Genomic DNA, 22,203 nt, shown 5'->3' on the forward strand with positions numbered 1-22,203 from the left:
GCTGACCTCCGGGCAGAGAGATTCCTGCTTTCATGTTTTAGATCATGTCTAAAACCTGATGCTGGCTGGACCGTAGTGCATAGAGCAAGAATATCTAAGGAACACGGGGCGAGATACAGCGTGAGACATTTACAGAAGGGAATGAAATGTTTGGGATGCAGCCTCATGCTTTCTGCAGCAGTGAACATCAATCACACTTTCTTGGAAAAGCGTGGCACTGAAAATCTTCCCCCCACTCCTTTTTTTTCCTTGTTTCCCTGATCCCCTCTTCTGTTTATCCTGCTTTCCTTCTGATACACAAGTGCAATTTTAGCTCAGAAAACTGACTCGGCCTTGAAAACACAGACCCTTCCTTGCTTCTATTCCTTCAGCCATTGAGTAAGCAACAGTTATTTTTGTTCTACCAGTGATTTATGACCCAACAGATTTGGAGTTTATATTTTTAGTTTTATAGGCAATTTAGATAATGTATATATGTGACCATAAATATTCAGTCCTTTTACAGTCAGAGAAAATTACATAAACTGAAGAGACACAAACATCTTGTTCCTAGTGTAGCCTCATGATTCTTTTGAAGTACCCATATAGGTAATCCTTAAAGGTGGCAGTAATTTGAGTATCTGTTGGTAAAACATCTAGGGGAATGCCATCCAGAAGAAATAACCTACTTTTTAAACGATCCAGTTGTCTACAAGGCTTGGAGTAAAATGCTGTAGCATCAGTGCTCAGAAAGTATTGAACACTTTTTTTAACAGGAACTGTATACTTACCAATAAAGCAACAACCAAACTTGTTTCATCTGCACTATTTTGTGTTGTTTTTTGACTTTTGTTATAGACTGTGCACATTTCTTGAGAAACCAGAAGTTTTTACTGCAGAGTTTGTTGGACTAGATGATTTTTCAAGGTCCCTTCCAACCCTTAAGATTCTCTGAGTCTGTGACTTTGCACGTTTCACTCAGGAATCACACAATGGGAGGGGTTGGAAGGGACCTCTAAAGATCACAAAAATAATAGTGGCTTTCAAAAAAGTCTAAACTTTATTATAGTCTTTTAATTTCCCTGATGTCCCCCTTTTTCATCTGGCTTTAGTTTGTGGTAGTTCTGCAGACACAGTCTTGGAGTGATCATACTACTGCTTGTAGTGCTGCCTTCTGTTCTAAAGAAAGTCATCTTCTTTTCCATTCCCAGTCCCCAGCTTTATTCAAGTTTACTTAAATAACAGTTAAGCATTCAAATGTGTTACTTTCCAGCAAAACAGTAAAGTGTTGGGCACTGGCAACTTTAAAACTTCAGCTTGAAAACACCTGTAACTCAAAACTAATTACTTCTTCCACAAGTTGTTTCCTTCACACCCTCCTCTCCAACCAGAGAGTCAGCGTGTGACTGCTTCCTTGATAGATGGGGAAAGCCTTTCAGGCTGAGCTTTGGGTGGGATCTGAGCCGGTGTGACACGTAGCTTTGATTTACAGTGGATGGGAATATATGGTGCACATGTCATCTGTACTGATAGTGTTTCTTCTCTGAAGCTCCTCAGAATAAAGTGGAAACGAACAAATTTGAAGTTCCTAACTTAAATGCCTTGATAAAATCCTAGTGAAGCTTTGACAGAAGACATTATTAATTGGTATTTAAGGTCTGTTAGATCATTTTACTAGTTTTGTTGGAACACCTTTCTGATGTGATGCACAGTTTGAGAGAACTTGGTCTTGGTTGTGCTTTAAAGCTCATTGAGTTCAACATCCCAGCCATGGGCAATGGCATCTTTCACTAGATCAGGTTGCTCACAGCGCCATCTATACTGACCTTTTAACACTTCTAGGGATGAGTTGTCTACAACTTTTCTGGGCAGTCTCTTCCACTGCCTCCCCATTCTCATCATAAAGAGTTTCTTTATAAGTATGCATGTACCTGGGGTATGATCTGATAGAATAATCACAGAAGTACTGGTGTATCTGTTCTGTAATTCTGCTCATGGGCCTCAGATGTCTGGGTGCTGTATGAGTGCAAGAAAAACATAGTCTTTGTTGTATATGTATACAGCTTAAAGAGGAGGTATGTAATGGGCATGATCTAATTGTCCTGTTTGACATGAAGACCTTCTGTGTCTAAACAAAAAGGACTTCAAACTGGTTTAGAATTAGAAGGTAGGAGGGAGGAAAGAAGAAGGGTTTTTGTGAAGATTCAGTGCTTGAGATTTTTAAAGCTTGCCTTTATTGGTTTTTTTTTTCAGGTTGCTATCGACTGAGTTGCCAGAACATTGCCCTGCAAAGCTTTGGAGGGCCACTTCTTAATGGATTGCTGCAACCTCTTAATTTCTCCATTGATCGTGTTCCCTGCATCGTGAGAACAATTTAGCCAGCACAAAACCTAGAAAAATTACATGTAAGTCGTGATTCAAATTCCTTTCTATTTAAAGGGGAAAAAAGAAGTAAAAAAAAGGGTCTTGGGGAGGCAAGTTGGAGGCAGTAAACATCATACTTTATGAAAAATACTGTAAAAGCTGTAATTCAACATGGTGATTGTCATTTTGAAGGCTTTTCTAACTGTTCTGCTACCATAGTAAACCATCATGAGAAGTACTTAAAATAGCTCTCTTCACCCCATTCCCCTGACTATGCTTTGCTCTCCTGCTCAACTGGGTAAGCTTACACTTACCTCAGGGTGCTGTGCCAAAGCCTTGTGTGCTCTGCACAGGTTTGAAGGCTGTGGTTTACTCAGCAGGATTGCAGGTATCCCATCATAAACCCCATATCCTCCTGCTACGGGGTTTCCAGAATAGCTCCCTTGGAGAAGCCCTGCTACTACTTATCTTTTCAGCCTACTCCAGCAAAAGGCTGTGTAAGCATCAGTAATCTTCATTACCACCTCCAGCTCCTTTCAGGTGTAATTAGTTGCACCACCTGGCTGTAGCAGGGTGGAGAAAGCCATGCTACTACAATCAAAGGTGACTGACTGGGCTGCAGACCCCGTCCTGTGTCCTCAGTCTGAATGTTAGTTCCTGGTATGTGTTGTATGCTTTGATTTTTCCTTCCCACAAAGGGGTACGGCTGTGGTGTTGTGCTTTGTCCTCCCTAATGGCTAAATCCTTCTCTGAAACCTCTCACAGCATCTGCCTGTCATGGAATCAGTGGGCTGTTATGGAGAGAAGAAATTGGTTTGACCCTTTTTAAGTTGTCAGCAGTTCTAACCCTAATTGTGGGATGGATCTGACTTGAAACTTGTTTCTATTGCTTGTCTTAAGGGAAGAAAACTTGAAAATAAGAATTGTAACAGCCAGGCAGACAGAAACAACTTGTTGTTCATTAGTCCTACTTAGCACCATTCCCTTGGGGTTTGGAAGCCTTATTCACTTTTTTTTTGCAGGCTTTTCTGTTTGAATGTTTGAAAAGCATATCATTAGGCATCTTGCAAATTCATTATTACAATCCCTTTCAGAGGAACTGACTTTAAAAGTGTCGTCCTTCTTAGGGTACTTGAAAAAGCAGCCAGAAACTGAATGAACGTAAATAGAAAAAAAACCCTCTCTTATTCCAAGAAGTACATTGGGAGTTTTATCTTGCCACTTCTTGTGCTGCCAATAACCAGAAGCTTCTGTTTCCAACAGCAAAACCAGGTCTGAGGGCCAAATAAACTTGAAAACCAGTGTTAGGGATATAGGAGTCATCAAACATAGAATCATAGAATGGTAGGGATTGGAAGGGACCTTTAGAGATCATCTAGTTCAACCCCCCTGCAGAAGCAGGTTCACCTAGATCAGGTCACATAGGAACATGTCCAGGCGGGTCTTGAAGACCTGCAAGGAAGGAGATTCCACAGCTCCTCTGGGCAGCCTGTGCCAGGGCTCCCTCATGGTGAAATAGTTGAAATAGGTGAAATATGTGCTTAACTTCATTTGTTTGGTTGGTTGGTTTTTACTACAGTTGTTTCCTCGAGATACACCAGACTTCTAAAACAGAGTGTGTAACACCTTGCAGGCTGTTGGCTGGGGTTGCACCCGTTATATGTGCAGGTCTGTGCTGGGACAGGCAGATACTAGGGCAAGCTTCTGGTTGCTTACTTAATTTCTCAATATTTGCTGCTGGCTGGCTGGGTTTTTTTTGATGGCAAACTCAGCTTGTAACAATTACCCTGTTACAGCAATTCCCATAGAAAGAAGCAAACTTTCCCTTGCTAATTAGCCCTGTTAGAAAGAGCAGTTGCACAAGATTGACCCAGCTGTAACAATCATATTCTTCTTGCCTTTCCCAGGGTATTTCATATCCATGCCCCAGCCACCTTCCATTTATTGTTTAGTTTTCATAATACTGCTAGGGTGCTGATCAGTGTGATCTCCATAAAAATAATACATGTTGATGTTTGAATTCAAAGCAGAAAAGTGTCTTCCTTGTTCCCATTTCTCGTCTTTGTTTTACCCGTGTGTTCTCCTTCAGAAGCGGCAAAAATAACATCCCAATCAATGGCATTCTGAGTCTAATAAATTGTTCCTAATTTGTACTGCTTACGAAGCATTGAGAATTCAGCAAGGGCCTTTAAGTGCTTTGTTCAGGAAATTAAAGGGGGAAAAAAGAAAAGAAAAGGCAACCCAAAACTCAGAAACCTCTGCACACAGATTTCATATTTGCTAGGTATGCATTCTTCAGAAGATTTCAAGGGTCCTGTAAAAAGAGATTGCTTGAAATCTGTCCTACGAGCATCTGTAGGCAGATGTAAATAATGTACAATTTAAAGATGCAGATTTTGGTGAATGTATGTCTGTCACCCGCCTACCACCACAGCCTGGGCAAAAATGGGTCTTTCTGTAAATCTGAACTGAAAGGTCAGGTAACTTGGCTGAATTAAGGGAGGAAATCAGATTTCTGAAGGTGAAGTCGCATTGCTTTGACCATTGACTTACCAAACACTCCTAACTCTCGGTACAAAACACACTTCTCAAGCACCATGGCCACACTTGAGGACATGGGTGGTTTTATCCGATTGGATTTTGGTGCAAGAAATGACCATGTCTGGATTTCATAGAATCATAGAATGGTAGGGATTGGAAGAGACCTTTAGAAATCATCTAGTCTAACCTCCCTGCAGAAGCAGATCCACCTAGATCAGGTCACACAGAAACATGTACGGGTGGGTTTGGAAACCTCCAGAGAAGGAGCCTCCTCACCCTCCCTGGGCAGCCTGTGCCAGGGCTCCCTCACCTCAAGACTGAAAGAGTTTTTTCTTACGTTTAAATGGAACTTTTTGTGTTCCAGCTTTATCCCATTACCCCTTGTCGTCTTGCTAGATACCATGGAGAAAAGTGCTGCCCCAACCTCCTGACACCCACCATTTAGATATTTGTAAATATTAAGATCCCCCCTCAGTCTCCTCTTCTCCAGACTAAACAGTTCCTGCAGCCTTTCCTCATAAGGAAGCTTTCATGATTTTTCTGGTAAATTTTCATGTTGGAGTGATGATTTTACAGTGCAGAGGTATTTTCTTACCCATTTTAAAGTACTGAGTTGTCAGGGCTCCACACCTCATGCAGCATCATGTGGAGCATCTCCCAGTCCAGAGAGCTTCACATCCTCCCATGGCATCCTGTCCTGAGCAACATGATTGCAACATCCAAAAAGCATCTTCCTGTGATCTCAGGGAAGTCTTCTTTGCCACTAATTAATCCGATTACTCCTGCTGAGAATACATAAAGCCAGTGACCGCTGCTAGCCCTGCATCAGTCCCTCAGCCTAATCAGGTGCTCCTCGACAGCATTCGTGCCTCAATACCAAGGCAAGCTGCACTCCCAGCCTGGGTGTTTTGGTGTGGCTTTTGATAAGTGTTTGCTGCAAATAAATCTGTTGAATAAATGTATTTTTATATATACATACCTCTGTGTGTGTGTGTGTGTGTGTATAAATATATATATATAAATACCTGTATTGAACAGGGAACTATTGGAGAGAGTCCAGCACAGGGCCACCAAGATGATCAGGGGACTGGAGCATCTTCCTTATGAGGAAAGGCTGCGGGACCTGGGGCTGTTTAGTCTGGAGAAGAGGAGACTGGGGGAAGAATCTCATTAAGTATTTAAAAGGTGCTTGTCAAGAGCATGCAGTGACCCTTTTTGCTATAGTGTGCAGTGATAGTGGACAAAAGCTGGAACACAAAAAGTTCCACTTAAGGAAAAACTGTTTTATGTTAAAGGTGAGGGAGCCCAGGGAGGGTGTGGAGTCTCCTTCTCTGGAGGTTTCCAAACCCACCTGCACTCATTCCTGTGAGACCTGATCTAGGTGGACCTGCTTGAGCGGGGGAGTTGAACTAGATGATCTCTAGAGGTCCCTTCCAACCCCTGCCATTCTGTGATTCTGTGGTTTTATATATGCAATAGTCATACGTACAAGTATGTATCTTCTTTAAACAAAAACTCTTTCTGAACAAATATATTCAGTATGGTCTGACAAGTGCTGGATGTTTCTCACCAAGAGGTCTATGCTGGAGGCATCCCCAGCCGGATACACACAGCGACCGCAGGCTGCATGGTCAGGAGTGGTGTCGTGCCTGTGTTTAGCTGGTACAAGAGAGGAAAGTGGTGGTGTTGGTGCAGGAGAGCACGCTGCACAAAGCCGAATTACGGTGTCAGCTCTCCCCTTTGCTGCCATTGACCACAGGTTTGTTTGCTCACGGCCCCGGCGGTGCGACAGGCCGCGTGGGCGCGCGGCCGCATTGATCTTTTTACTCGGCGTTCCCCACGTGGCCGCTGTGTTGTGGCGAGGACTTTTTATTTTGCACTGTGACAGGTGACAGCCTGGGTGCCTGCGTGTGTCAGCCCAAGGGACTGAGTCACAGCCCTCCCTCTGCCCAGGGCCCGTGGCACTGCCCCTCGCCGGGGAGGGCTGAGATGTCTCCACAGAGCACCTTTACCTGCCCACGCAGCGCTTTATTATGTATTTATTCTTACAGAAAAGACTGAGAGATGGTGAGGGCAAAATCAACTTTCTCTGTAACCCAAACCAGTGAAAAGTAAAATCCATCTCACCACATCAGTTTTGTTTTCACTGCTGGTTCGACCTATCCTGTCCCTCTGGCAGAACCCTGCACAGTCATTCAGTGCCCGGCTTGGGGGTGGTGTGGTTGTTAGCTCAGTGGTGTATGACCCATTTATTTTCATAATACTTAGATACCTGCATTTCTGTGTTCAGCACATGGGTCCTAACGACCTAAATCCGTGCCAGAAAAGTACACACCTGATTTCAGCAGCGTGCCCAGTGAGCAGCCGGCTCCCTCCGTGCTCGGCTCGCTGACGGCTGCAGGAAGGCAATGGGCTGTTGGGTCTGGCAGGCAATTAATGAGCAAGTGCAGGTAAAGGTGAATTTTCCCAGAGCTGACACTTTGTCCTGGGTTATTTTGTTGAATATTGATTGCTAGCTTACAGGAGATGTTTCCTGTTATGATTTGCAAAGAGTTGAGAAGTGAAAGTGTTATCAGTGGATGCTTTTCTGACTAGAATAACTCATATGTTCGGAGACAACAAGGTAATTAGTGACATGAGATTATTCACTCTCCTTTCCCCATCCCCAGCTCTCGTTGAGGCTGGTCTTCAGGTGGACCTTTTTTCTTTATTTCTTTTTGAGTCAGATGATTGAGTTCTCTTTCTGCAGGTTTCCAGATGATAATTGGGTTCATGCTTGTGTTGCTTTTGGTAACGGAAAGAAACTGGAATAGGACAGACAGGAGAGTAAACTGACATTGTAGCAGACCTGGGAGTTTCAGGTGTAAAATTAGAGAGTAATTTGTGAAGCAACTTGAAGTAAAGTGGATTTAAACACAATGAAATCATCCTTGACAGCAATTTGTCTGAAGTTCATCTACTATTATGAGTGTAAAGGGATTTTTTTGTCTAAATTACCAGTTTCTGGGTAGAGTATTCAGCATAATTTCTCACAGGTAAGTGAAGCATTAAGTCCTCATATCTCAGTGGTTTGGGCAGTAAGGGGAGAAACAGAGAGTTAGAGAGAGATACCTCCTCCATTTCATCGTTCTAAAATCAGTCACTGGTCAACTAACTTAGAGAAAGGCTTTACTAGGTAACTGAGATAAAGCAACTAAGTAAGTGTATGAAAACTGCATGCAAATAGCTGTCCTTGATGATTTAACAGAATATAATGTCATCCCAAATACAAACTGGAAAAAAAAGTAAGAGCAAACAGCTAGTTTGCAGCCCTTGCTCAGATGAGCCATGAGTTGTGGGGTTTTTGCATTTATATACTTTTGCTGTAGGTGTTGGAAATGTGGGTGGCCATGAAAAAGCAGTGGTTACAATAAGATTTTCCATTTATTGCCCTTTGTGTACAACTAAAAATAAGATTCAAATGCTTCAGAATTTGTAGAACACGCATAATCCTTCTCTTAGCTCTGATGACTGGCTCGCCTGCAGCTTCGGCTCTGTCTGGTGAGTCCTGGGCTTAAGGGCTTGTAAATGGGTCTGTGTTGGAAAGAAAGGCAGAGTTTACTTGCAGTGTGGTCTAGCTATCTTAATTCATCAACTTCTTATTGAAAGAAAAGAAGAAGAAAAAAAAGGAGTTGGGCTCAGGGCATAAGTAAGAGGTGGTGATGAAAGAATTTTGGAAGCAGAATTATGCTGCTCTCTGGAAAAAGCAACTTTGGAGAGGATGGAAAGATCTTTAAAATCAACTCTCCAAAACTTAGCTGATGTTAACTTGAACTGTTGATCCAGAACTTCATCTTCTGGCAAAGGAAAGGAAAGAAAAAAAGGGAAATCTGTACAAATCTGCCGAGCATCAAGAACCAAATTCTCAGGGTTAACTTTTGGCACATAAGATGCTTTTGGTTTGGTTTTTAAGCTGAGGGTATTGAAATAGACTGTCTCGGTAGCTTTTCCAGGTAGTTGCACTGGTTAGGAATCCACTAAATTAGTTGCAATATCTTGAGCTACTAAATCTGTTCTGACCACATTAATTGATACGTCAGCTTGTGGCCAAGAGGAACATTGAAGAGAGATGTTGTCAGCGTACGCAGGGAAATTCGTAACTTCATAGTGTCAGGTTTGGTGCTGTCCCAGCTTCACTCATTAAGTAGCCGTGGCATTTCCAGAGAATGAGTGTGCCTGTGCATGTCAACCTTCTCAGTTTGATGTCATTCTTGCAATGGATGAGTAGAGAGAGCATCTATCCAAGAGCTACAGAACCGAAGGTAAAGGCTGAAAACTTGTCTGCGTGGCAGTTGTGCTGCACCACTTTCTTGGCACTTTGTGACCTTTCCAGGTTTTCCAGGCTTGGCAGGGTGGCAGAGGTACTGGTCTTGAGAATCGAGCTGCATAAGGCAACAGGTTTTCGCTCTGAGTAATGCCGCGTGGCACAGAGGATGTGGGGTGTTGGGGTGCTTTGGGGCACACATGCTTGTTTCATGGAATAGCCATGCGGTGAGTCTTCTATTATGCAGTATGAAATCCCTTTAAATTAGCTTGCTGTAACTCTCCTCTTCATAGGTGAGCTCAGTACCTGTTGCTGCTTTACTTTTGCCTCTTTGCTGGAAGGCACCTTTCTACTTTTACACCTGTGCATGGAGGTCTCCTGCCTTGGTACAATGTATGAAAGGCAAGAGGGCTAATACAGTAATCAAGATCTGAAGTATTTCATATGGGAATGGGCAAAACTTCAGCAATAATTCGTTTCCACAGTAGTGGTTGCTGCAGGGAATTACATTACATCTGTTCTTATCACCTGCATGCCTCAATCCTGCAGGTGACCAGATGCTGAAAAGCAGCACAAACGTTTAACTGTCTTTTTTCTATGGAATTTCTCCTTTTTCAGTAGAGATGGGTAATGTCTGGGTGTCCCCCCTCCCCCTCCCCTTCTTTCTACTGCTGCACCCGATGCAGCTGAGTTCAAACTGATGGCTCTGAAGATAACGGCAGGAGAGAATGCGTCATGTGGCCACAGCCCATCCCGCGCCACGCACCGCTGCCGCGCTTTCCAACTGGATGAGACACGCTGCTCTTTGCCAGGGGTATCACCACACGGGCTATTTTTAGTGATGGCACATAGGACGCATTGTGCAACTGTCAGTATCCACTGCTGCCCGGCTCTTCGTTTTTTTCCCTTGTATGGTGATGAGGTTTTTAAGGTGTTTACTTTTTCTCTTGAAGAGGTAGACGAATCTCTTTTTGATTCTTTTTAACTGCAACCAGAGCCTCTCTGTGGAGTCATGTTTTCTGTACGCAGTCCAAAGGGAACAGTCCTGCATGTGGCCACTAAACTAGGATTAGTATAAGTGACCGAAGCAACGTGCTTGATATTTTCAGCTGAAGAGCTCTAACAACCTGTTGCGTTGTATAGCAGAAGATCTGCTACCTCAGGAAACCCCCAGCTTGTTGTTTTTGTTTTTTAACCTTCCCACAGCAAACAAGCTGCACTGAAGCATTTTTTAACAGTTGACATAACCCCTTTCCAGGGTGCTCAGTTTCTGGACTCCCTTAAACAGGTCCCAGTGATGCTCTCCCACCGGTGCTCAGGGCTGTGGTGCAGCCTCACGCTGGGGCAAGAGCCAGGCAGAGCAGTAAACTGCTGGCTACTGCCTGTGGCTTGCTGGAGGAACAGTGCTGGGCAGTCACAGGCTCCTTATTGCACAGCTTGAATAATGCAAAAACATTAGCAATGGAGATTTGCTGTAATGGTGTATTTTAAGCGCGTCTCCGCTCTGCCAGCTTCACTTTCAGTGCTCTCAGTTAAGGAATGCTTTGGAAGTTGCTGCTAATGGATGAATCTCCCAGAAAATTGGAATTTTCAAATAAGATTGACACTTAGGAGCGAGAAATATAAATCTAATGAGAGTATTTCAGCAGAGGTTTGTAATTAGGAATGAATGGAGGGAATTTGTACGCGCGGTCTGCAAAAGGGCACAATGGAAGGTGAAATTGCACCCTCTGCGCTGAATGAGGGATGAAAGCCAATGTATCAGTGTCATGGCATGACAGTGTAGAGTATAAATGATACTGTCACTGAGTGCTGCAGAAGGTATCAAGGGAATTCCACTCCAGTAAATTACATTACTTAGACAGACCTGAAGGCATTGTGTCTGAATGATTGGAGGGAAAAAAGGTTGTCAGCACAAAGCAGAAGATATTATGGAACAACTGGCTGCGGGGTTGGAAAGTGATGTTTTTCTGATGTTTACCATGCAAAACTCTTCAGATGCTTTTTAACATTTTTTTTTAATTGAATTACAAAATGTATTGATGAGGCAATAGTATTTTTGGAGATGGTGTTTGGAGTGGTTGCCAGCCTGCAGCAAAAGGTTGAGCATGCACAGCTCCCATTTTTTCAGTTAGGAATTGGGATTCCTTCAGGCTTGGGAAGAATCTCATCGTGTGTTCCCAGATGAAGCAGTGATCTTTATGCATTGCTTCATTTGACTGAAGACTTCCTTTTTGGGCTGGATTTTGGCTACGGGGCAATTCATGCTTAGATTTGCAAGGCAAGGAAGATTGTTGCCGTTCTCACTAGCAGTCTCTGGGGCTGGATTGTGGTGTGCAACCGCAGATCACAGGACACAAACTTTATGGTCTCATTCAGAGGCATGGCAAGGTGCACGGTGCCACCTTGTTTCCCTGAGCCACAGTGATGGTGTTGAGTGGAAGAGTTAGTTCTTGCCCTGTTTTTCCTGCAATGAGCTATTACATCCACCCTCACAGGAGTGATACCTCAGAGATGGGATTTAACTGCTTCTCTTTCTCCGACCTTACACGCAGACAACACCTACAAGCTCCTGTTGTTTCCCACTTGGCTTGTGGGTGTGACACAGCCCAGCTCCCACAGTTCTCCCAAAGTGCCACTTGGCAATGAAACGGCTTCTCCCTGAAGATGGTAAGTTTCATTCCTGTGGTGCATCATAAGCCTTGCCTGCCTTGAGGCTTCTTGTAAAACTCCAGCAGACTTTGTACTGCTTAGAAACATATTTTTCCACTTAACTACTCATGAAAAGCACCACTGAAAGTGCATGCTGTAAATAAAGATAAGGGAGCAGGCTTCTGTGTTTCCTCTCTGAAACTTAATTTCAGCAAAGCCCATACATGGCAAGAGGATGGATGTTGTGACACAGTTCAATTAACAGTCCTTAGTGTAGGCTTCTTTACCTGGGCTGTGGGGGCATTAACCAGGAAATATGGCCAAACTGATGGGGTGCTGACTCTGGGACGGTTGCAGTTCAAGTGCTTCCATGGAAATGGCCCAACCTCCTCAGGATGTAGGACTCAATCCTTACAGCCCATAGCTGGAAAGCACAGCATCAAACCTACAGGCAGTGTAAAAAAGTAACGAGGCTTCCATGGAAAAGAAGGTGCACTACATGGGATGTGATGTGATAGTAGAGAAATTTATTAGTGGATCCTGATGATAGCCAAAGGTGAGTGGGAGGAAGCAAGGTGTAATTTATAACACACTGCCCAGGGAGGGTGTGGAGTCTCCTTCTCTGGAAGTCTTCAAAACCCACCTGTGTCACCTGATCTAGGTGGACCTGCTTTGGCAGGGGTGTTGCACTAGATGATCTCTAAAAGTCCCTTCGAACCCTTCCCATTCTATGAGTCTATGATACTTCTCACATTGGAGTGGCTGAGGATATAGGACTGTTTCTGTGTATCTGGATGAAAAGGAGAGTTAAGGTGCAAAAGATTGTAAAGTTCCTCTGTAGATGGTCATTGCCATGGGAAACGATGATGCACTTGCCTGTAGTATTGTTAAAAATCTGCCATCGCTCACTTCTCCTGAGGTGTTTTGTGTCAAAAGCTGGTATTTTGACACATCATCTGGGGGTTTTTTTGCATGTTGGGAAAGCAAATGCTTTTTCTTATATTCAGTGTCATTCCTGTGGTCACGATCAAGCCACATTTTCAAAATGTGGCTCTTTGTAGTCATTCATCAATCCACAGAAGACCCATTTGTTCTCTGCTGCCCTGACCATCCATATGATGCCGTTTTCCCACGCTGGTCCCGCGACACTAACGCCTATAACCGCACCTGTGAAGTCACCGGGGTCACTCATGGGAGTGCTGGATACAAGGCTGTACTTTAAATGCTGCAAAGTACCCTGATTGTGGGGTAGAGTGGGAGAAAGAATGACCAAAATCTCTGCCTTAGGGAAGACTGAGAGACTAACCAGTACAGCTTTAACTGAGAGAGATATTGAGCCTGCTCAGTCAGATCTGTCTGCCTTGGCAAATGTGTTTCGTTGTGTAAATGGCTCCCTGCTGTCTCAGAAGGCTATCACTATCTCTTCCTATCTCGTACAATGGATTTCTAAGTAATCAATCTTTGTGCAGGAAAGCTGTGGTTCAGTAAGCCCAGCTTGCTAACGAGTCAGTGGTTTAATCTTAATCCTCGCTGCTAGTGCTTTTGATAACACAGGGCTATAAAGTTTGACATAGCAGAAACTCCTCTCTAAACTCTAATTTGCTTGCCAAAAAGTCAACCCGTTACTGCTAATTCCCCTCTTATCATTAGTGTTATTAAATTGACGATTGATGTGTAAAAACTGTCATTTGCATGAAGTTCCCAAAACTGCAGTACAAGAGACTTTTGTTCTGACTTGGTAAGGAGAGGAGAGGGGGGGGAGACAAAATAATGCTAGTTCTAACAGCAGAGATGTTCATATAAAGACATGTTCTGAACAATAAGATCGTTTATCCATCTATGACACAAATACATTGGAATTTAAATAATGAGAGAGCTTGTGAAATGCAGCAAAATGCACACCACTGGCATTGTGAAGTTTCCCCTCTCTAAAGCCCTATTCTCAGGGAAAAGCAGCTTTACTTTTGCTTTGAAAATCCATTATCATAAGCAGGGCTTTTTATTTTTTTTTTAAACACTTGTCTTAGTGCAATATTAAAGCAATTTTATATCCTAAGAGCAGCTCTTTCCAAAGGGAAATTACAGTCCCGTGTGTGTATGTAATTGCAGTTTATCACACTTCTCACCATCCTAATTTCCCCAAAATTAAGAAAACTACTCACCTTTTTAGGCTTTCCTTTGCCTAATTATTTTTTGTTCTCCCCAGTTTTCTTCCCCAAAATGATCCTTTCTTTGAAAAATCCCTTCTTGGAAAGAAAACAAAGGGGAGGAGGGTCACAGAACCCTCTCTGCATTCTTAGAATCATAGTATGGTAGGGTTGGAAGGGACCTTTAGAGATCATCTGGTCCAACCCCCCTGCAGAAGCAGGTTCACCTAGATCAGGTCACACAGGAACGTGTCCAGGCGGGTCTTGAAGACCTCCAAGAAGGAGCCTCCACACCCTCCCTGGGCAGCCTGTGCCAGGGCTCCCTCACCCTCACGGTGAAATAGCTTTTCCTTATGTTTAAATGGAACTGTTTGTGTTCCAGCTTCATCCCATCACCCCTTGTCCTGTTGCTAGATACCACAAAAAAAAGGGATGTCCCAACCTATAGATATTACCATTAGATTAATTGCAAAACACTGCTTGATGGAAGCATTTTAAGAGTTCAGGTTACAAAGTTTCTGCCTTTTTCAAATTGCATGGGTGACATTGCTATTTTGAGAGGCAGTGCCATCTGCTTGTTCAACCAAAAAGCAGGGAAGATGTTCCTAGCTCTAGCATAGGCTTTTGGGTTGATTCCACATAAAATTCCCAACCCGTCTTCATTTGTACTTGCCCCCTGTATAAGCTGGGGAGAGCAAGGCCACTCACTTCTTCCACTTCCACAGCCCCCAGGGGAAAGCTGCACAGCTCATGGTCTGTGAAGAGTAAGAGATGGTTGTTCACAACAGGCACAGTCCTTCATGATGTGCGAAGTCCATAATTGTCCCCTTGGGAGTTCATATCACAAGAGCTTTAAGGAGGAGAGAAAGAGAGCAACGTGGTGCCCAACACCTGACGTGGCTGCTACCTGCAGGTGAAGAAGGTGTTTGTTGGAGGAGTTGTGGTTTTGTTTGCTTTTGAATAAGAAGGAGGGAGGATACGTTTTCTGGGGTCTGAGTAGTATGTACTGTGAGTCCAAGGGAATAGGACAGGGGAACATGGCAATGCAAGAGAGGTTACTTTAGTCCTCCAGAGGTGATGAAGCATTTCTCTGAGATAACAGAGATTGAAGTCTGTGTTACATTGCTGGAGCATTTGCAAATATATATGTATCATCTTTACAGTATCTTCCTGACTGGCAAAATGTTTCATCCAATCTCTGTTGACAGAAGAGATTGCCTACTGATAATTGCTTTGCTTAAGTGTCTGATAATATGCCAGAAATGAGAGCATTCTCTGTTAGGTCATCTTTAATTATGTACGTACCACCTGTCAGCTTTAAATCTGGAGATTAGTTTTCTCACTGGATTTAGAGCAGGGAAAAGAAGAGAGCCTTCAACAAGAGGGCTAGGCTGTTGCAAATAGTGTGCCTATGGGGGAGTTTCACAGTCTCCTCGTCTTCCCTAGTCATGGATATCGCTGTTGGCACATGCGGAAATATTTGAAGTATTGCCTAAGCTAGCTGCCACAGTGATGGTTTTCACAGGAAGAGGATTTCAGACCATCTGTTGCATTTCCTAGTTTTCCTTTTTCTCCACTTCAAAGGAGTGCCAAGGTGGGGGAGGGCACATGGCAAGTCGTGGCTTCTTTGGCAATGCTGGGAGGAAATCCCCCCCAAAAGCCTTGCGAAGGAGTTATTCACTTGCCACCGATTAAACCACACCATAAAACTAGTCATGGTGATGGAGACATGCCAATGCAATAGGAAATTAAGGACTCAAAAAACTGAAAACCTGTGAGGATGAGTTCTTTGTGGAAATCCTCAAGAGGGAGTGATGGTAAAGGTCTCTGAGGATCTTAAGTAATGGGGTTGCCACTACTAGACCTACTTATGATATTAAAAATTACCTTAGAGAGGAAATTTGTACAGAATGAGGAGGCAGTAATTGTTTGGGAATAGTTCAGAGGATTTTCAGATCACAGGAGAACACTATTATTTGGTACAATAATAAAATCCCTTGGAGTTTCTGGTGTCCTTTACTCCAAGGCCAATCTACAGAGCAGAGGATAGTTGGTTGTCCTCTGAAATGCACCAGAGGACATTGGTTGGTTGGTTGGTTGTCCTCTGAAATGCTTTCCCTTTTGTATGGGAAAGCAGGAATGGTATTTCTTAAACTTCTCACCTGCTTTTGGCAGAACATTTTGCTCTGTGAAATGTTGGTTCTGCTGCTTCTTGCCAACGTGTCCAAGTGGCCCGTGCTTCTCCCTTGCTGGGATTTTGCTCTTCCAGCTTCTGCCATCACTGCCTCAGCCTCCTGCAGAGAATTCCTCAGTTACACTGGTTAGCTGATGCTGATCCTTTTTCCTGGTAATACCTTCAGCCAGTACTATTTCTGAAAATCTGGGATTTGGAACAGTAGGTCAATTTGTGAAACAGCAAGAACGAGCAAAGTGGGACAGATGGCTCTGGATGTGAGAGCATGTTTCTCTTCATCTCCTATTTGGCTTTTGCAGATGCTTTGCTGTTGCACGAGCATTTGAGGCTGTCGTTTTGCATTGGCTAAGCAGTAGATGCTTCTTTTGCTGCAAAAACTGGCCTATGGCACTTGTCATGTCCTCTGCTCCACTCCTGTGGGTCTCCAGAGCAGGCTCACTCTGCAGAAGTTGGCAGTGCTTTTGCACCCAAGGACATGGAAAGAAGAGTTTAGGAGACGAGTGAATTTTCTGCTTGGAAATCTGACTGTTTTTGCTGACTTTTTCTCCCAGTGATTGTGCTGGACAAAGCTTGCCAGATTATTCCCTTGCTCTGGATAAGGTTACCAGACTCACCTTTCTTTGTTGTTCCCATACAAGTGTTGACAATTTCTGTCCTCTGTTGTACTGTGGGATTTTACTCAATTCTTAAACAGAATCTGAATAACCTGGACATGCTCGCTTCTCCCTTTCTGGATAAGTGGTTCTAGTGGCATCACCTGAACGTAGCTGAACTTTACAGAGCTGAAATGGAAAAGTGTGGGGGAGTGCCATAACCTTTTTTAGTCGATCATGATTCATTCAGCCTTCCTTTCCACCCTCCTATTGCGTGCTAAAGGGCTCTCCAGTCTAGCTGTGATCACTGGAAGACACCTCAGACTCCTTCGTTCAACACAAGGATGGACGCATCTCGTTATCCTTGCGCTGCTGCTGAGTTTTGCAGCACCACTGGGCATTGAGTTGTAGCAGCACCCAGCAGTAAAGCATTTGAACAACCAACATGATCCAAATTCCAGCTCCCATCTAGGCCATACGATCAGAAAAATCACCTTGTTCTGTAACTGATTTTACAACAAAACTGAGCAAGTAGATGAAGTTTAAGGGTACCTTTAAGGATTAAAGAAATATTTACTTAAAACCAGACTTGAAATAATGAAGCAAACTTGCCAAAACAAAAAAAAACAAACCCACAGCAGCGTGTGCCAGCAAGGATTTTTCTGAGGTCTTCTGGCTGTGAAATGTGGCTTACACAGTCGCTAAGTCCAGTCAGTCCTGAAGGCACTTTCTTGCCCTGTGCTTTACAGGTGATTACTTAAACTACCCAGAACAGCTTTTCTGGAAAGCTTTTCTACTCAAACCCCAATGGCATCAGCTTCCTTGTCCTTTCTTACGCCTTTTCTTTCCTGGACTCTTTGTGGGAGCTTGGGACACTTGTTAAACATTTCTCTTGCAGCCTTTGGTGTGTGGCTGATATAGGCTTCAGGCTTTTTCTTTCTTATTCCACTCTTTTAAAAACAATACAACAAAAGTTTTCACATATCAGATTTAGTATCTGTTAGAGGCTTCATACAGGATTCCAACTTTTCTGTCCATAGGAGTGCAACAGTGCTTGATAGTGAGGCTACTGAAATTCAGAGCTATGTGTTTACATTGAGATATCTGACTGTATACACTGCTAATTTTTAGAGGAAGGGGAACCCTTCCTGGGGTAATTAGTTTTGCCATATTTATAGACATGACCTCTTGCTGAAGCATGTTTTTCCTGACTCCAAGTGGGCTGCTGACAGCCAGTATTACAAGAGTTCATTGTGAGTCTCATGGTGTGTGTGTGCTTGTGTTATCCATAGCACAGACAAGACGAAGCCACAGAGAGGTAATGGAGGCAGCAACGCCAAACCCAGCAGCAGCACCCAGTAGTGAAGCATTTGAACAACCAGCATGGTCCAAATTCCAGCTTTCATCTAGGCCACAATGATCAGGAAAATCACCTTGTTCTTTTAACTGATTTTACTAATCTCGATGAGTAGCCAAGAAGTCAAGGTGATCACCTCTCCCTTACCTGGCTGTGTCATCACAAGCATCTAAATCAGGTGGTTTGCCTGTACCCCATGGCTCACTGGTGAAATGGCCACACTGTCATATCTCCCCCCACAGCCTTTTGAGGTGTAGAGGCACAGTGGCAGCGTGTGGGTCATGTAAGCACCGCAGTCAGGTTTTGCAGTCTCTCTGACACGAGTCAGTTGGCAACACAGTACTTGCAGATGGATGGTAAATACATGCAACCTTCTAGAAGAGTTCAAGTGGGCAATCAGAGCAAGGCAAGTGTTTGCTTTTACTCTTTGGTTACAGGGCGTTTGTGCAGGGATTGCAAGGAAAGCTCTCTGTAGCAGCAAGCAGCTGCTGTAGGCGTTCAGTGAACAAGCTGTGTAGTGGTCTTCTGCGCCTGGTGCCTCCTTCACCCAGCTGCTTAATAAACATGTGAGCGTGGCCTCGAGTGAGGAGAGAATGCAGTGATACAAAGTGGTGTTTTCCCTTCACTTAAATAGGGTTGATGGCCATAGCTTAACAGCATTCCAAGAAAAAGACATCTGATTGAAGGTGACCAGAGCCTCCCCTGAGATGTTGCATAAGGACGTTCATCCTGATAATGACTTGCCCTTGCCATTTTCAGAGCAGACATTCCCGTGTTAGTTGACATGCATGTGCATATACAAAGGTACTTCTTTGATTTCCCTCCAGGCTGCCTCCCCCAACATCCCACACAAGCCCAAGGGCTGCGTGGGGTGCCTGTGCCACCGACAGCTCCATCTCAAGGGGATTCCTCCAACAGCACCCACTTGGTGCCCTTCGATGCCCGAGCTGTGGGGGATCTACTGTGCTGTGCAGGAGCAGTGGTGAACTTTCTGCACGCTGCAGGCTGGAATTCCCTGTGGGCTGCTGCGATGAATATTGCAGAAACCTCGACACACAGGAGAAAGCGTCGTGCTTTCAGATGCAAGGACTTGCCAGTTTGAATCACATCTGTTGTGTTGCGGAGGGGGATATTGCTCTGGTTGCAGTGGGTTAGTGGAGTACTAGCAAGTCTCATTTGCAAGGGGTCCCGGGCTTCAGTCTCATCTCATCTGTCACCGACAGAAGGAATCTACTCTGACAACTTCTGCAAATACTGGTTCCACTTTTCGTTTTTTGTTCCCCAGCCACGTCCTTTGTTTCTGAAACGCTCTTTACGTGTCACAGATTTTTCTATGTGTGTAAATCGATTTCTTTCTCAACTACCTGATTTTTATCCCATTGCTTCACAGGCATCCTGTTGTTAATTTGCATTATATGTGATAATGTGATGTGATATCCCTCGCTAGTTAGCAAAATGCTAGAATAGCTGTTGGCAGCTTTTGGAGGAGTAATTAGCAAGTAGGAATTACTCAAAGATGTGCACACTAGCCTAAGCAGGCATTTTCCAGCTGTCTGCAAGTTCAAAAACTAGTAGGGACTTTTCAGGCTCTAACACAAGACTAATTACTTGCTACTAGAAAGGTGCATTTACAAAAAGGTGTTGCGTGCAATTAGGGCTACTGTGCTTTGTTCCTTACTTTGGAAGTGGGTTTCTTTGTCACAAAGAACAGGATTTTCACAGTCTTTGGTAGTTGTTTTCCTGAGGAGGCTTGCTTTTTCCCTTCCAAGGGGATACCAAGCTCAAACCCCAAACACTAAGCTGTCTAAGAAGGCACTTTATAAGCTGGAACATAAGAGGCTCCAAAGAAATACAAGGAAGAATTTCTTCACTGTGAAGGTGTCAGAGCACTGGAAGGGGCTGCCCAGATGGGTTGTGGAGTCTCCTTCTCTGGAGACATTCAAACCCTCCTGGACGAGTTCCTGTGTGACCTACTCTAGGTGGTCCTGCTCTGGCAGGTTGGACTGGATGAGCTTTCAAGGTGCCTTCCAGCTCCTGAGATTCTGTGATTCTGTGCAGGTGGATCCTCGCGCTGCTGGGCGTTAGCGCTGCCTCACCTGGGGACGGCACCATGCGAGTGCCTTTGTGCTGACTGCAGAGCCAGGACCCCTGGCTCCCTGTGCATCCTGGCCTAGCCCAGGACATCAGCCATTCCTTTCTGTCTTTCTCATCTGCGGGAGTTTCTGTCCATGATGCTTTCTTTAGAAAGCCATTTGCACTGCTGTGCCTGTTTTGCATGAAGAAGCCCACGTATATCAGCTATAGCAGCACAGCTGTGCTAAAAGCCTCCTTCTCATCCAAGGGCAGCTATTGTCAGCCAGTTTTTATTTATCCTCTTCCCTAATCTGTCACCCCTCTCAGATCAGCCTGAGAGTGGCTGGATTTTTGTTTGGGAGGGCAGGCAAAGGGGAAGCGTATGGTTAGTGAGTTCGGACTGCTTGACGGTTTTATTCTAAGCTCAGGCTCCTCTTGCTGCCTCTGTAGCCTCTTCCTCTCTCTGCCTTTTGCTTGATACCTCTTCTGCCTAATTCTCTAATCAGCTGGGTTATTCTCTTGGCACTGTGTCCTTAGCCACTCTCGGGCTTCTCACCAGTGATTACCTCTTCCCTCTATTCTCCGCTCTGACGCTTCTCCCTGTTTGCTTCTCTGAGTGCCTGACTTCCCCTCCCCGCTCCTCTCCTTGACAAATCATCATCCCACCTCCCAGTGGGGCAACAGACAATTTCCAACAACTTTTTCTCATGGTGTCACCTCCCTTGCCACTGCTCTTTGAAGCTCCTTGGCAGTCATTCTTCTCACTGTTCTGGGCAGTGCAACCTCTCTGCTGCCTTCCAAATCTTTGCTGCTCCCTACCAGCATCCTTACAATACTCACTGTAGTATGCAAGGGCTTTGTCTCTAACTTCTTCAGTTTCTTTTTGCTCACTGGAAACATTGGAAAATTGCCATTCTTTCCCATGGTTTGTTCCTTTGTTCTCTCTTCTGCCTCTCACCCTCACAGAGGCAGTTGGGATAAGACTGGGCTCTCCCTCCCTTACTACAGACCTTTTTCCCTTGAAACTGCTCCAGCAGTCTCTCCTTTGCCATTCCCTCTGTGTAACTCTTTATCTGTAACCCCCAAGCCTCTTCAGCCTCCTGTCTCTCCAAGGTAAGCCCCATTCTTTCTTTTATCTTGAACCTTTCCACTCATCAATAATAATGCAGTTCTTTGTGAATGTTGCCCTTGGCTCTTCCTCATCCCTTCAACTTTTCACCGCTGCCTTTGGATTAGTCCCATTTCAGAACTTTTTCAGACACCTCTTTCCTCTTTTATTATTACTAAAAACACTTACATAAACGTCCTCAAGATTTTAATTTCTCTTCTTGCTTATGCTCCTGATGGAAAAATTCATAAACAGAGAAGGCTGTGTATGTGCATCTGTACTTCAGGTGGAAAATGCATAGAGTGATGGCTACAAATAATGCTGTGAGGGAGGTTCTCCCCCTCCCCTCTTCTATTTGAGGCCTCATCTGGAGTCCTGCGTCCAGTTCTGGGCTCCCCAGCTCAAGAGGGACAGGGAACTGCTGGAGAGAGTCCAGAGCAGGGCCACCAAGATGATCAGGGGAATGGAACATCTTTCATACGAGGAAAGGCTGTGGGACCTGGGGCTGTTTAGTCTGGAGAAGAGGAGACTGAGGGAGGATCTTATTAACATTTATAAAAATCTAAAGGGTGAGTGTCAGGAAGTTGGGACATCCCTTTTTTCTATAGTAGCTAGCAACAGGACAAGGGATAATGGAAAGAAGCCAGAACACCAAAAGTTCCATTGAAACAGAAGGAAAAAGTATGAGGTGAGGGAGCCCTGGCACAGGCTGCCCAGGGAGGGTGTGGAGGCTCCTTCCTTGGAGGTCTTCAAGACCCTCCTGGACACGTTCCTGTGTGACCTGACCTGGGTGAATCTGCTTCTGCAGGGGGTTGAACTAGATGATCTCTAAAGGTCACTTCCAACCCCTGCCATTCTGTAATTCTGTGTGATTCTTAGCAGCTTAATTTGT

General features: G+C 44.4%; 1 protein-coding gene across 2 annotated transcripts in view; it reads left to right on the plus strand.

Annotated features, from left to right (window-relative positions):
* BACH2 (BTB domain and CNC homolog 2) overlaps positions 1 to 22,203 on the plus strand; it is a 205,816-nt gene that overhangs the window by 113,964 nt on the left and 69,649 nt on the right. For both annotated transcript variants that reach the window (XM_061990982.1, XM_061990983.1), the window contains exon 4: positions 2,233 to 2,384. The gene's annotated coding sequence lies outside the window, so the exon portion shown is untranslated. The remainder of the gene's footprint in view (positions 1 to 2,232; positions 2,385 to 22,203) is intronic.

Source organism: Colius striatus, chromosome 2 (genome assembly GCF_028858725.1).
Source record: "Colius striatus isolate bColStr4 chromosome 2, bColStr4.1.hap1, whole genome shotgun sequence".
NCBI lineage: Eukaryota > Metazoa > Chordata > Aves > Coliiformes > Coliidae > Colius > Colius striatus.